Source organism: Camelus ferus, chromosome 23 (genome assembly GCF_009834535.1).
Source record: "Camelus ferus isolate YT-003-E chromosome 23, BCGSAC_Cfer_1.0, whole genome shotgun sequence".
Lineage (NCBI taxonomy): Eukaryota > Metazoa > Chordata > Mammalia > Artiodactyla > Camelidae > Camelus > Camelus ferus.
Window position 1 is genome coordinate 3,934,409 of NC_045718.1, and position 11,161 is coordinate 3,945,569.

At 42.0% G+C, this 11,161-nt stretch overlaps 1 pseudogene; it reads left to right on the top strand.

Moving 5' to 3' along the window:
• Nucleotides 1–8,037: 8,037 nt before the first annotated feature.
• On the top strand, nt 8,038–10,927 carry LOC102505438 (annotated as a pseudogene).
• Nucleotides 10,928–11,161: the final 234 nt, after the last annotated feature.

The following is an 11,161-nucleotide window of genomic DNA, read 5'->3' on the forward strand; positions in this document are numbered from 1 at the left end:
GCGATAGGTATCTTAGGTAGCATGATTAACACGTGCTTACGCCAACAACTGCTTGTCAATAACAGCCGTTCTCAGGTCCTTCCCATGTGCCCTCATCTGGGATCGATGAGGGGGTAATCTTTTTATTATTACTTGAAAATTAAACTGTAGCTTTACGTTTATGTAATAATACATGCATATTGCAGAAAATGTGAAAAATACAGAAATGTAGAGAAATGGCAGAATACTCATAATCTTATAATGAAGGCATCTATAGTTTACATTTTCTGTATCTTTCATTGTCATTCTGTTGTTTTCATAGAAGTGTGATCATATATATATTAATGATGTTTCCTCCACTTTTCATGTAACACGATCAGTTCATCTTGCTATGAAACTTGGTACACATCATTCAGACGTCTTTATGTTATTCAATCAAGCATCCAGATTTTATTTCCCTACAGTTACAAATTAGGGTTATTTTACATTTATACCCTTTAGTAAATATCCTGAACAGGAGCCTTTTTTTCCTTGCATAATTTCAAGTCATTTCTTTAGGGTAAATACGTGAATTCAGAATCCATTGTCAAAGAGGATGACTTTCTTCAAGGTTTTATGTTTTTATCACCGAATTCCTTTCTGAAAGCCTTAAAATAATTTAGAGCCCTAATAGCAGTGAATAAGTGGACATAAGCATATTTTTTTTTATCAATGATGAATCGTTTGCCTAAAATACTTTCTTCAAGATTCTTTGATTTTTCTGTTAATGAGTTCTGATGCAGCCTGGCCCAGAGGAGCATGTGGCAACACAAAACAAAGCAAACAAGTAAACAGAACAAACAGGACACACAGGGCATGATGAATAAGAGAATTTGAACAATATAAGATTAGAAGAGGGGGTCAGACTTGGGATTATGTTCTTGAGCATTTTTGGCTAAGAATTTCGTAATCCCTAAGTGTGAAGGAAATTGAAAATTGAGAACTTTCTGATATAATATCTGTGGTATTTATATTTCCGCTCAAATTACATAAAATGGTTTATCCTGTTTGGGCTAAGACAGCACTCTGTATGGTCAGAACTCTTTTTCCTTAGAAGAGAGTCTGTTCCTCCCTAGGTGTGCAATTTCTCTTAATATCTTTATTCAGTGGGTGAGAAGCTCATACAACTTTCTCTTACTCTATCTCCAGACACAAAAATCCAGGGAGGCTGCTCTTTGGGTCTCCTTGTGTCTCATGTTCGTGGATGAACCCTCCCCACTTGCTAGGAGGGCAGCAGGGTGCTGTGAAAAACCCAGCTGGAGCCAAGTGTCCACCCGTGGATAGAATTCATATTATAGTCTTGTTGCTTTTGCTTCAGCTAAGTACATATAGGAGACATGGACAATTTGGAAGGACCCTGTGGCAGGTGAGTCACAGCACAAGAGGAAAACCCACCATTCTGCTGTGTAGATACCAGTTCCTGCCCATTAGGGCAAGGCATTGCTGGGGAAGCTTGGATATCATGATTGCTGAGTTTGGTTGGTCCAAATTAACTAGTTGGGGAAAGAAAGAAGAAGATCTTTTGACTGTTAGAACAAAATGAGGTTTTCCAATGAGCTGAGGTGTGAAGTTTAAGACTTATTATATTACCAGAGAAGTCCAAAAACACAGTGTCTTGAGCACAGAAAACAGAGCTGCGTTAAACTCTGTTAAAGCAATGGCAGTTTAAGTGGTAAAGGTGGAGGCTCTCACCTGATCAAGTCCCAGAAGGTGCAACACACAGAATGACTTCTGGAGCTTCATGCATGATCTTGCCACATCTCCTTGGATGTAGCCTTTAACTCTAATGAAACCAGATGTTTTCTAAACCAGGGACTCCTTTTTCCTGCTTACTAGATTTTAGTAACATAAGATCTATAACAAATTTTCCCATTTACACCCAACCAACCAACTAAAATCGATATGTAACAACGTGTCTGGGATAAGCAGATGTATCTATCCTGCTTGTGAGGTGAGGGGTACATTCTTTATGCCTAGCCTTGCCCTCCATCTTCAGATGTACCCTGTGTGCTCTGAACCTTGTACATCTTAATAAACCGACTTTTTAACAACCTTTATACTATAATATTGTAAGTGGCTGCACTTCTTGTTTTGCATGGACCCCAAGACACGAACTAGAAACAATTTGAACTCTGTGTCCCCATTTATATTAAGAATGCCCAGATATGTCTTATAAACGATAGGGACCAAAGGGAAATCCAGAATGTGGGGACAAGCGTTAAGACTATTTAAGAGCAAGCAGCCGAGTGGAGAAACAGTCTGGCAGGGTAAGGTGGAGTGAGTCCTAGAAAGTTAGGGCATTGGCTCTGCATTGACTCCTGCCTAACTCACCCCCACCCCAATGCCCTGGGGATTTAGTGCTTTGTTCTGGCCAAACACTTGCTTAGTAGAGACTTCAAGTGCTGTGTGGTAAGCACAGCCCTCAGAAACTGGGTAATACCATCACATGTTTTTGTTACAGGCAGTGACCCATGGATCTTAGAGCTTCTAGGCTAGAGTAATAGATACCACTGAAAAGGAACTGAAGATCCACAGGGTCCTAGTAGGTGTGAGACCCCACCATGTAAGCCAGGAATGTGAGCCTAACTCAGGACCCACAGTGCAGTCCCGTGTCCGCCCTGGGAATTTCGGCAATGCCAGAGAAATGAGAATCTCTGGAGTAGGCGAGACTTTCTGAAAGACAGATGAGACCACAACTCAAAATTCAGGATATCATTGTAAATGTCTTTTTGGAGTTTGGGGTTTTTTTTTTTGGAGGAGGGGGTCATTGGAAATGTGACACATTGTGTACATGCCTTGTTGAAACTCAAGACAGTGAAGAGTGAAATATTTATCAAATCTATGTTTGAGAAGAATTTTCTAAATTTAAAAGCAGTGAGAGATTTCGTGAAGGCTTGTGCCACAGACATTTGATTACCTAAGAAGGAATAAGATTTCTTGCATCCTAAAAATCCACCCCAAATGAAAAGATAATGAACAAACAGAAAACAAACTGCAAACAAATGTAACAAAAAGTTACCCTTCTTTATATGCTGAGAATGATTTCAAATTGATGAGAAAAACATTAATAGTGTAGATAATACAGGTTGAATACTTACCAATTTCAGAGAAAAAAACTATTTTCAAACCAGTTTTGTGTATGATTTTTATACCTGCTCACCACCCCATGCACATATGTGTATATATGTATTACTGATCTATAACAACGTATTTTCGATAACATTTCTGTTGTGGTTTCTCTGCACTTGGCAATTAAAGCTTTCATTTTTAAGATATAAATATGATTTTATTTTAATGAATATTTTGAAATTATATCTCTTTAAACATATTCTCAAATTACTACTTTTTCCTATTTCACATATGTCAAGTCATGTTTATACCTGGTTGACACATAGGATCCTTATCATTGGATTAGCTAACATGTAGGGACAGTAAATTGTACCCCCTATTTCTTCATGATTTCCAGGGCTTTATCTAAGAATGAACAATTCAGTAATAACGGCTTTTAAAGCTCACATATTTCAGGAGTAAATTTGCATTATGCTGCTTTAAGCGGTATGTATCATTATGGGACTCAATTCTATAAGAGCAATAAGGACTATTATATGTAAATATGGATACCTATTAGCTTTGCACAGATAGTGGAAGTTTGTTTATTCCTCATCAATCCGTTTATGCCATAAATAGATGCCGGGTTCTTCTCTGTGCCAGACACTGCACTTGCATGAATGGATGAATAAGAGTATTCTCCAGTTCTTACAATAAGGAGAGATGAAAATATATTACATGAGTTTTTTTTGCAGTTAAGTCAGTATTTTGTCTTCATCTTGAAGGTTGTCATTCATTTGAAACTTGTATCCATTATGACTTCTACTTACCTTTTCTTATACATTAAATTTATTACCCCAAAAGGTATATGTATGTGGAAGTTCCAGATTCATTCACAAAGTAAAATGTTCCATATTTTTGCTCATTTCTAAATTTTATGATGTAGAAGTGTTGAATGGGTGCATTTTTAAATAAACATAATTGTGAAGAATGTGAAGAATGCAATTTTGCTTAATAATCATAATAATGATGCCAATAGCTGGCATTTGCTGTGCTTTCACTGTTGCCAGGCACTGTTCTGTGTTCTCTAACACGTGTATCTCTTGGTAATCTTGCAACAGTCCTGAGGTAGGTGCTCATATCTGTTATCCCACTTCTGGATATCCAAGAACCTTTGTTATGGACTGAATGTGTCTTCTTAAAGTTCACATGTTGAGAAGCTACCCTCACAGGGTGATGGTATTAGGCGGTGGGACCTTTGAGTGGTAACTAGGATTAGATGAGGTCATCAGGATGGAGTCTTCATGAATGGGATTTGTGCCCTTAGAAGGGTCATAGAGGGCTTGCTTCCTCTCTCTGCCTTCTGTCATGTGGGGATAAGAGGAGAAGTCAGCTATCTGCAACCCAGGAGAGGATGGTCACCAGAGCCCTGACATGTTGGCACTCTGATTGCGGACAGCTAGACTCCAGATGTGCAAGAAACAGATTTCTGTTGTTTATAAGACATTTAATCTGTGGCACTTTGTTACTGACTAATACAGCTTCCAATAACCAAAAGCTGTTTTCATTCATTTCATGACAAAATATATTTGGTGGTATAATTTTGAGCTGAATTGATCTGAGGTTAATAGTAGTCTTTAACCAACCCTACTCAGTGTGACTGTTTATATATTTAGCTGAAAAAAGGCCACGTTCTTAGCACTTAGCATCATATGTGCTATGATCATGGTGAAGCCCATCATAATGTTCTAAGATTTTATGTTTCCTCTGTGTGTGTGACCTGCTTGTGGGCATAATGTTAGTGTCCCAAAGGTATAGCATAGTGATCCTTGTATAAAACTATCAGTAAATATTTGTTAAATGAGATAGTATATTAAAGAGAAAAACATTGCCTTTTATTATGGGTACCACTGCTGTTATGTAATGTATGGAATATAGAGTGAATAATATGGCTTAAATTGAGACATCCATCTGGCCCTAGGGTTTTAGAAAAGGGATTGTGGAATTGTTTTCTAATCCTTACTAACAAGGAAACTGAGGCCCAAAATACTTGATAAATTTGACCAGGGTCCTATAGTCTGTGTATAGAACTAGTATTGAAACCCAGTCTTAGAAGGCTGAGAGCTGTTGTCCTGACTGGACTTCAGAAGTGAATAATCCAGCTCATACACAAGTAATGTATGAATAGACATTAATGAATAAATGCTGTTGAAACATTATAATTAAGGGAAATGAGTTTTGCCAGGGTATCTCAAAAGAAAAAAATTTCTAACCCAAGTTCTGTTACTAACTAGGTATGTGACCTTGAGCAGGTCTCTTAAATTATCTCTGTCCTAAATTCTTGTTCACGTGATGAGGATCATTATACCTGCCTTGCAAAAATCTTGTAAAGTGAAAATGCTGTAATTATGGGGAAAGCACTCTGAAACTAATTAGTGCTGTACTTATGTAAGATGTTATTATAACAGTCTCATCATATAAAGAGATATTTTTACTCCTTTAAATTGAAAAGAACATTAGAAACATTTCAAACTTAAAATACTCAAGGGAAGCATTTCCCAAAGTGTGTTTCACAGGACACTAATCTGTGAAATCCTCCAGGACAAAAGGACCGTTGGAAAAATTTACTTATTCAGTCTCCCTCTTGAAGATTCACGACTAATGCAGATACTAACCGCTCTTAGAGTCTTGCTTAAAAAGAACTTCTTTTTTTCTTTAACCCAGGATTTATTAAGCCACCTTCCAACAGCACCTTTAAATACCTTGTAGAACCATTCAGCTGAATAGGATATAGGAAATTTTATCTCCAAATGGAAAATTATCTAGCTATTTTATGAATACCATCAATTCTATTTATATTTAGAAAATTATAGAGTTTTTTTTCTCTCCTACTAAAAATGTATTCTACTTAAAAAATATTATTTATTTATTTATTTATTTATTTATTCATTTATTTATTTTTCACCAAGACTTCTCCAATAACAATATATCCTAGTAGTACAGGAACTGATTAGAATTCGTTAACATCATTGCAGGCCTACTACATACAAATCTCATCAACTTTTAAAGGGTTCTCATTTATCTAATTTTTTCTTGTTTTATTTACAGTAAAAAAAAAAAATGCATCCACAGTTCTTTGGAATATTCCTCTTGGAATAACTCTGATGGTTAATTTTGTGTGTCAGCGTAACTGGGACACAGAGTGTCCAGATATTTGGTCAACCATTATTCTGGATGTTTCTATGAGAGTGCTTGTGAATTTAACATTTAAATCAATAGACTGAGTAAAGCAGATTGCCCTCCCTAGTATATGGGTGGACCTTTTCCAATCAGTTGAAGGCATGAATAGATCAAAAGGCTGACCCCCCACCTGACTAAGAGGAAATTCCTCCTACCTGACTGCCTTCAAGTTGTGACACAGGTTTTCATCCTGCCTTTGGGTATATTGCCAAACTGAAACTTTGACTCTTCCTGGATATTGATCCTACCAACCTTTGGAATGGAACTACCCGTAAGCTTTCTTGGTTCTCAGGCCTTCAGACTTTGATTGGAACTACCCCTTCGTTCTCCTGGGTCTCCCTGGTCTCTCTCTCTCTATCTAGAGAACCCTGACTAAGGTAAATTTTGGTAACTGAGAGTGGTTTTAGAGGAACAGAATTTTAAAGTGAATATTATGAATTGATTCTAGTGTCTCTGGAATTGGCTGTCTAAGACGGTTAGATTTGAAAATGCTAAACACTTTTCTCAAACAGGTATAATGAGACTGGCTGGTTTCTCCTCATGTGGCTGGAAAACTTGGGAAAGAAAAAGATGAGCTAAGAGATTTGAACTCTCAGTTCGAGCAGTGCATAAATGACCTAAAAACTTCTACATGTTCCTTAAAGGAGACCCTTATCTCGTGTAGCCTTAAGGCTGAGATTGCTAAAAATCAAACAAAAAAACCCCTATCTTGTCAGTGGCTAAATGCAGTTTGAACTCTAGCCTCACAGGGTGTCTATTGCTGAGTGAGGGCATTGACTGGGACAGAGTGGGATGCTGGAAGTTGGAACGGGAGTAGGTAGGAAGACCCTGATGGAGCTGGGGGCAGAAACCCCTAAACTCTGATGAGTCTTCTTTGCCAATGGAAGAGGAAGCACCCTCTCCACTCCCAGCGGAGGCCATCTCTCCACCCCCATCTGAAGGAATAAACCCTGCATTGCCTAAGGAAACCGTATGAGCCTCTCCTGAGGCAGTGGCCATGCAAGACAATAGGGAATCTCCTCTGGGCCCACCCACACCACCCATCTGGGCTTCTACCCCTATAACTACACTCAAGGCCCAGCAGGCTCCTGCGGGTGAGGTATAGAGTGTGACCCACTGGGGATGGGCTGCACTCCAAAAGAACTACTTGCATTTCTAATTTATACAGACAGAGATCCAGGGAGCCTGTGTGGGAAAAGATATTAAAAGTGTAGGATAATGGTAGAAGGAACATAAAGTTGAGTCAGTTGAATTTATTGATAAGGGCTCACTGAGCAAAGACTCCGTGTTTAGCGGGGCAGCTCGGGCAGTTACCGAGGGCTATGACTGGTTGATTGACTAAAGCAGGGAGGGGTCAAAAGGAGGCCCACAGTGAGCAGGCTGGAAGTGCCCGACCTACCTTGGTTCAGCGGATAGGGAGGGATATGACGGTTTAGGGGGACTGGCATGTTAGAGTCTCTTTGTTGTCTAAGACCTGCTCACCCACGCTGGGAGTGTCCAGAAGACATAGCTTTCACCGTGACTGTGAGAAGCAAATTTGTGAGGGGAGCCCCAGCATCTTGAAAGTAAGTGCTCCATGATTGTTCTTCTCTGCGACCAGATCTCACTGCTGTGCCAAATGTAAATGCCACTAGAATAATTGGGACCTAGGTAGCAGGGGCTGGACAGCGGAATCAAAGCAGCGGTCAGAATAGCCTGACTCGCGCAGCCCTGGGCATTGGCTAGTGCGTCATGGTGCTCCTAGAAGTGAACCAGGAAGGTTTTAGACCAAGTGAACAAAAGTCTGACGTAAGTCATAAAGATCAGAGTCGTGGCTAGCCCCTCAATCAATTCTCAGACTTGAGCCATTTTACAGACCCCCGGTCCCTGGAGTGAGGGGGAGGCCAGGTTTTCTCCCAGCCTTCCCCAAAGGGATCCATGGACTTTCTCCAGGTACCTTGGGGAAAAGGAGCTAACCAGGCCTTTTGGGAGAATATTGGATACTAGTTCCAAGAGATTCAATGTATCGCTGTGGCATCCAGTCAGAGTAGGGGCTTATGGAGGTCAGGTGATCAATGGACTTTTAGGTCAGCTCCATCTCACAGTGGGCCCAGGGTGTCCCCCCATCCACTCTGTGATCATTTCCTCAGTTCTGGAATGCATAGTTGGAATAGACATTCTCAACAGCTGGCAGAATCGCCATGTTGGTTCCCTGACCAGTTGAGGGAGGGCTATTATGGTGGGAAAAGCCAAGTGGAAACCGCTACATCTGCCTTTAACTAAGAAAACAGTAAACAAAAGCAATGCTGGATTCCTGGAGGGATTGTGGAGATTGCTGGCACCATTAGGGGTTTGAAAGCTGCAGGAGTGGTGACTTCTAACACATCCCCATTCAGCTCATCTATTTGGCCTGCACCAAAGACAGATGGATCTTGGAGAACGGCAGTGGATTACTGTAGGCTTGGCCAGGTTGTGAGTTCAGTTGCAGGTGCTGTGCTAGATGTGGTTTCATTGTTTGAGCAAATTAAGAAATCCCCTGGTACCTGGTATGCAGCTACTGATCTGGCAAGTGATTTTTTTTTTTCTCTTTCTCGGCTAATAAAGACCACCAGAAGCTGGTGACTTTCAGCTGGCAAGGTCAGAAAAACACCTACATTGTCCTATCAATTCTCTGCCCTGTGTCATAATGTAGTTCATAGGGATCTTGCTTGCCTTTCTCTTCTGTAAGATATTACACTGGTCCTTTACACTGATGACTTCATGCTTCTTGAACTCAGTAAGCAAGAAGTAATGACTACTCGAGACTTATTAGGGTGCCATTTATATGTCAGAGGGCCAGAAGTAAGTCTGATAAAATTTCAGTGGTCTTCTGCCTCTCCAGGGGTCCAGGAGTGGGGGGCGTGTTTAGATACCCTGTCAGAGGTGAAGGGAAAGGAGTTGCATCTGGCCCCTCTTTTTGGCTGAAAAAGGCACAGTACTTCGTGGGCCTCTTTGGATTCTGCAGGCAACATATTCCTCACTTGGGTGTGTTACTCTAACCCCTTTACCGAGTAACCCCAAACTGCTGCTGGTTTTAGGGGGAAGCCCAGCACGGGGGAAGTCTCTGAAGTGGGTCCAGATTGCTGCACAGGCCACTCTTCAGTTCGGGCCATACGATGCAGACGATGCAGTGGTGCTTGAAGGGTCAGCGGCCGACAAGGATGCCGTTTGGAGCCTTTGGCAGACCTCTGTGAATGGATCATAGTTATATGAAGTGGTCCAAATGGGCATGGTCTCCCCCCGGCTTCTTTTACACTGCCTTCTCCCTCCCAGCCTGAACCTATGGCTTCATGGGGAGTTCGCTGTAATCAGCTGACAGAGGAAGAGGAGCCTGGAGCCTGGAGCCTGGTTTACAGAGGGTTCTGCATGATCTGCATCAGCCCCTGAAAGCAGACAGCTGCAGCACCCCAGTACCTTTCTGCCACATCCCTGAAGGACAGTGATGAAGGGAAGTCCTCCCAGTGGGCAGAGCTTTGAGCAGTGCGCCTGGTTGTTCACTTTGCTTGGAAGGAGGAGTGGCCAGAGTGTGATTATAGACTCATTCATGGCTAGTGGCTTGGCTGGATGCCTGGATGGTTAGGGATTCAGAAGGAACTTGATCAGGAACTTGGTGACCAGAAAATTTGGGGAGTATGCATATGAATGGACCTCTCCAAATGGGCAAAAAACATGAAGATATGTGATTGCTTATCGAAGGGTGACCTCAGCAGAGGAGAATTTTAATAATCAAGTGGATAGGATGACCCTTTCTATGGATACCAGTCAGCCTTTTTCCTTAGCCCCACCCCCACCCCCCGTCATCTTCCAGTGGGCACACGGTGGCAGGGAGGGAAGTCATGCCTGGGGCCAGCAGCATGGAATCCTTCTCACCAAGGCCGTCCTGGATCTCGTTACTGCTGAGCACCCAGTCTGCCAGCAGTGAGACCAACACTGCAGCCATGCCCCAAGGTGGCCAGCCTGGCCTGATCTACTTTCATCATGGAAGGGCAGCATCTTATTCTTACTGGAATGGATGCTGGATCTGGATTTGTCTTCCCTGCATACAGTACTTCTGCCTAAACTACCATCTGTGGACTCACAGAATGTCTTATCTACTGTCCTGGTATTCCACAGAGCATTACCTCTGATCAGAGAGCTCACTTCAGTAAGAAAAGAAGTGTCCATGCTCCTGGAATTCTCTGGTCTTGCCCTGATCCCCACTATCCTGAAGCAGCTGGCTTGGTAGGCAGAATGGTGGGACAGCCTTTTGAAGAATCAGCTGTAGCACCAGCTGGGTGGCGATACCCTTCAAGGCTAGGGAAAGGCTACCCAGAAAGTTTCTCCCACAGTGGGGATTCACAGGTCGCAGAATCAAGGGGGAGAAAAAGTGGGAGTGGCACCACTCACTATTTAACCTAGGGACACACTAGCAAAACGTTTGCTTCCTGTTCTCAGGACTGTAGGCTCTGCTGGCCTCGAGGTCTCAGTTCCAGAGGGAGGAATGCTTACCAGGAGACACAACAATAACTGCACTGAGCTTGAAGTTATGACAGTTACCAGGCCACTTTGGACTCTTCATGCCTCTGAATCAACAGGCAAAGAAGGGAGTTACTATGCCGCTTAGGGTAATTATGCCTGGCAACCTTGGGAAAATCGGTCTCCTGTTCTGCGGTGAAGGTGAGGAAGAGTATGTCTGGAATACATACGCTCTATTAGGGCATCTCTTAGTGTTACCATGACCTGTGATTAAAAACCACAACCCAATACAGACAGGGCTACTAATGGCCCAGACCCTTTAGGGTGAAGATCTGGTTCACCCCATCACAGGTAAAGAACCATCAACAGCTGAGGTGCTTGC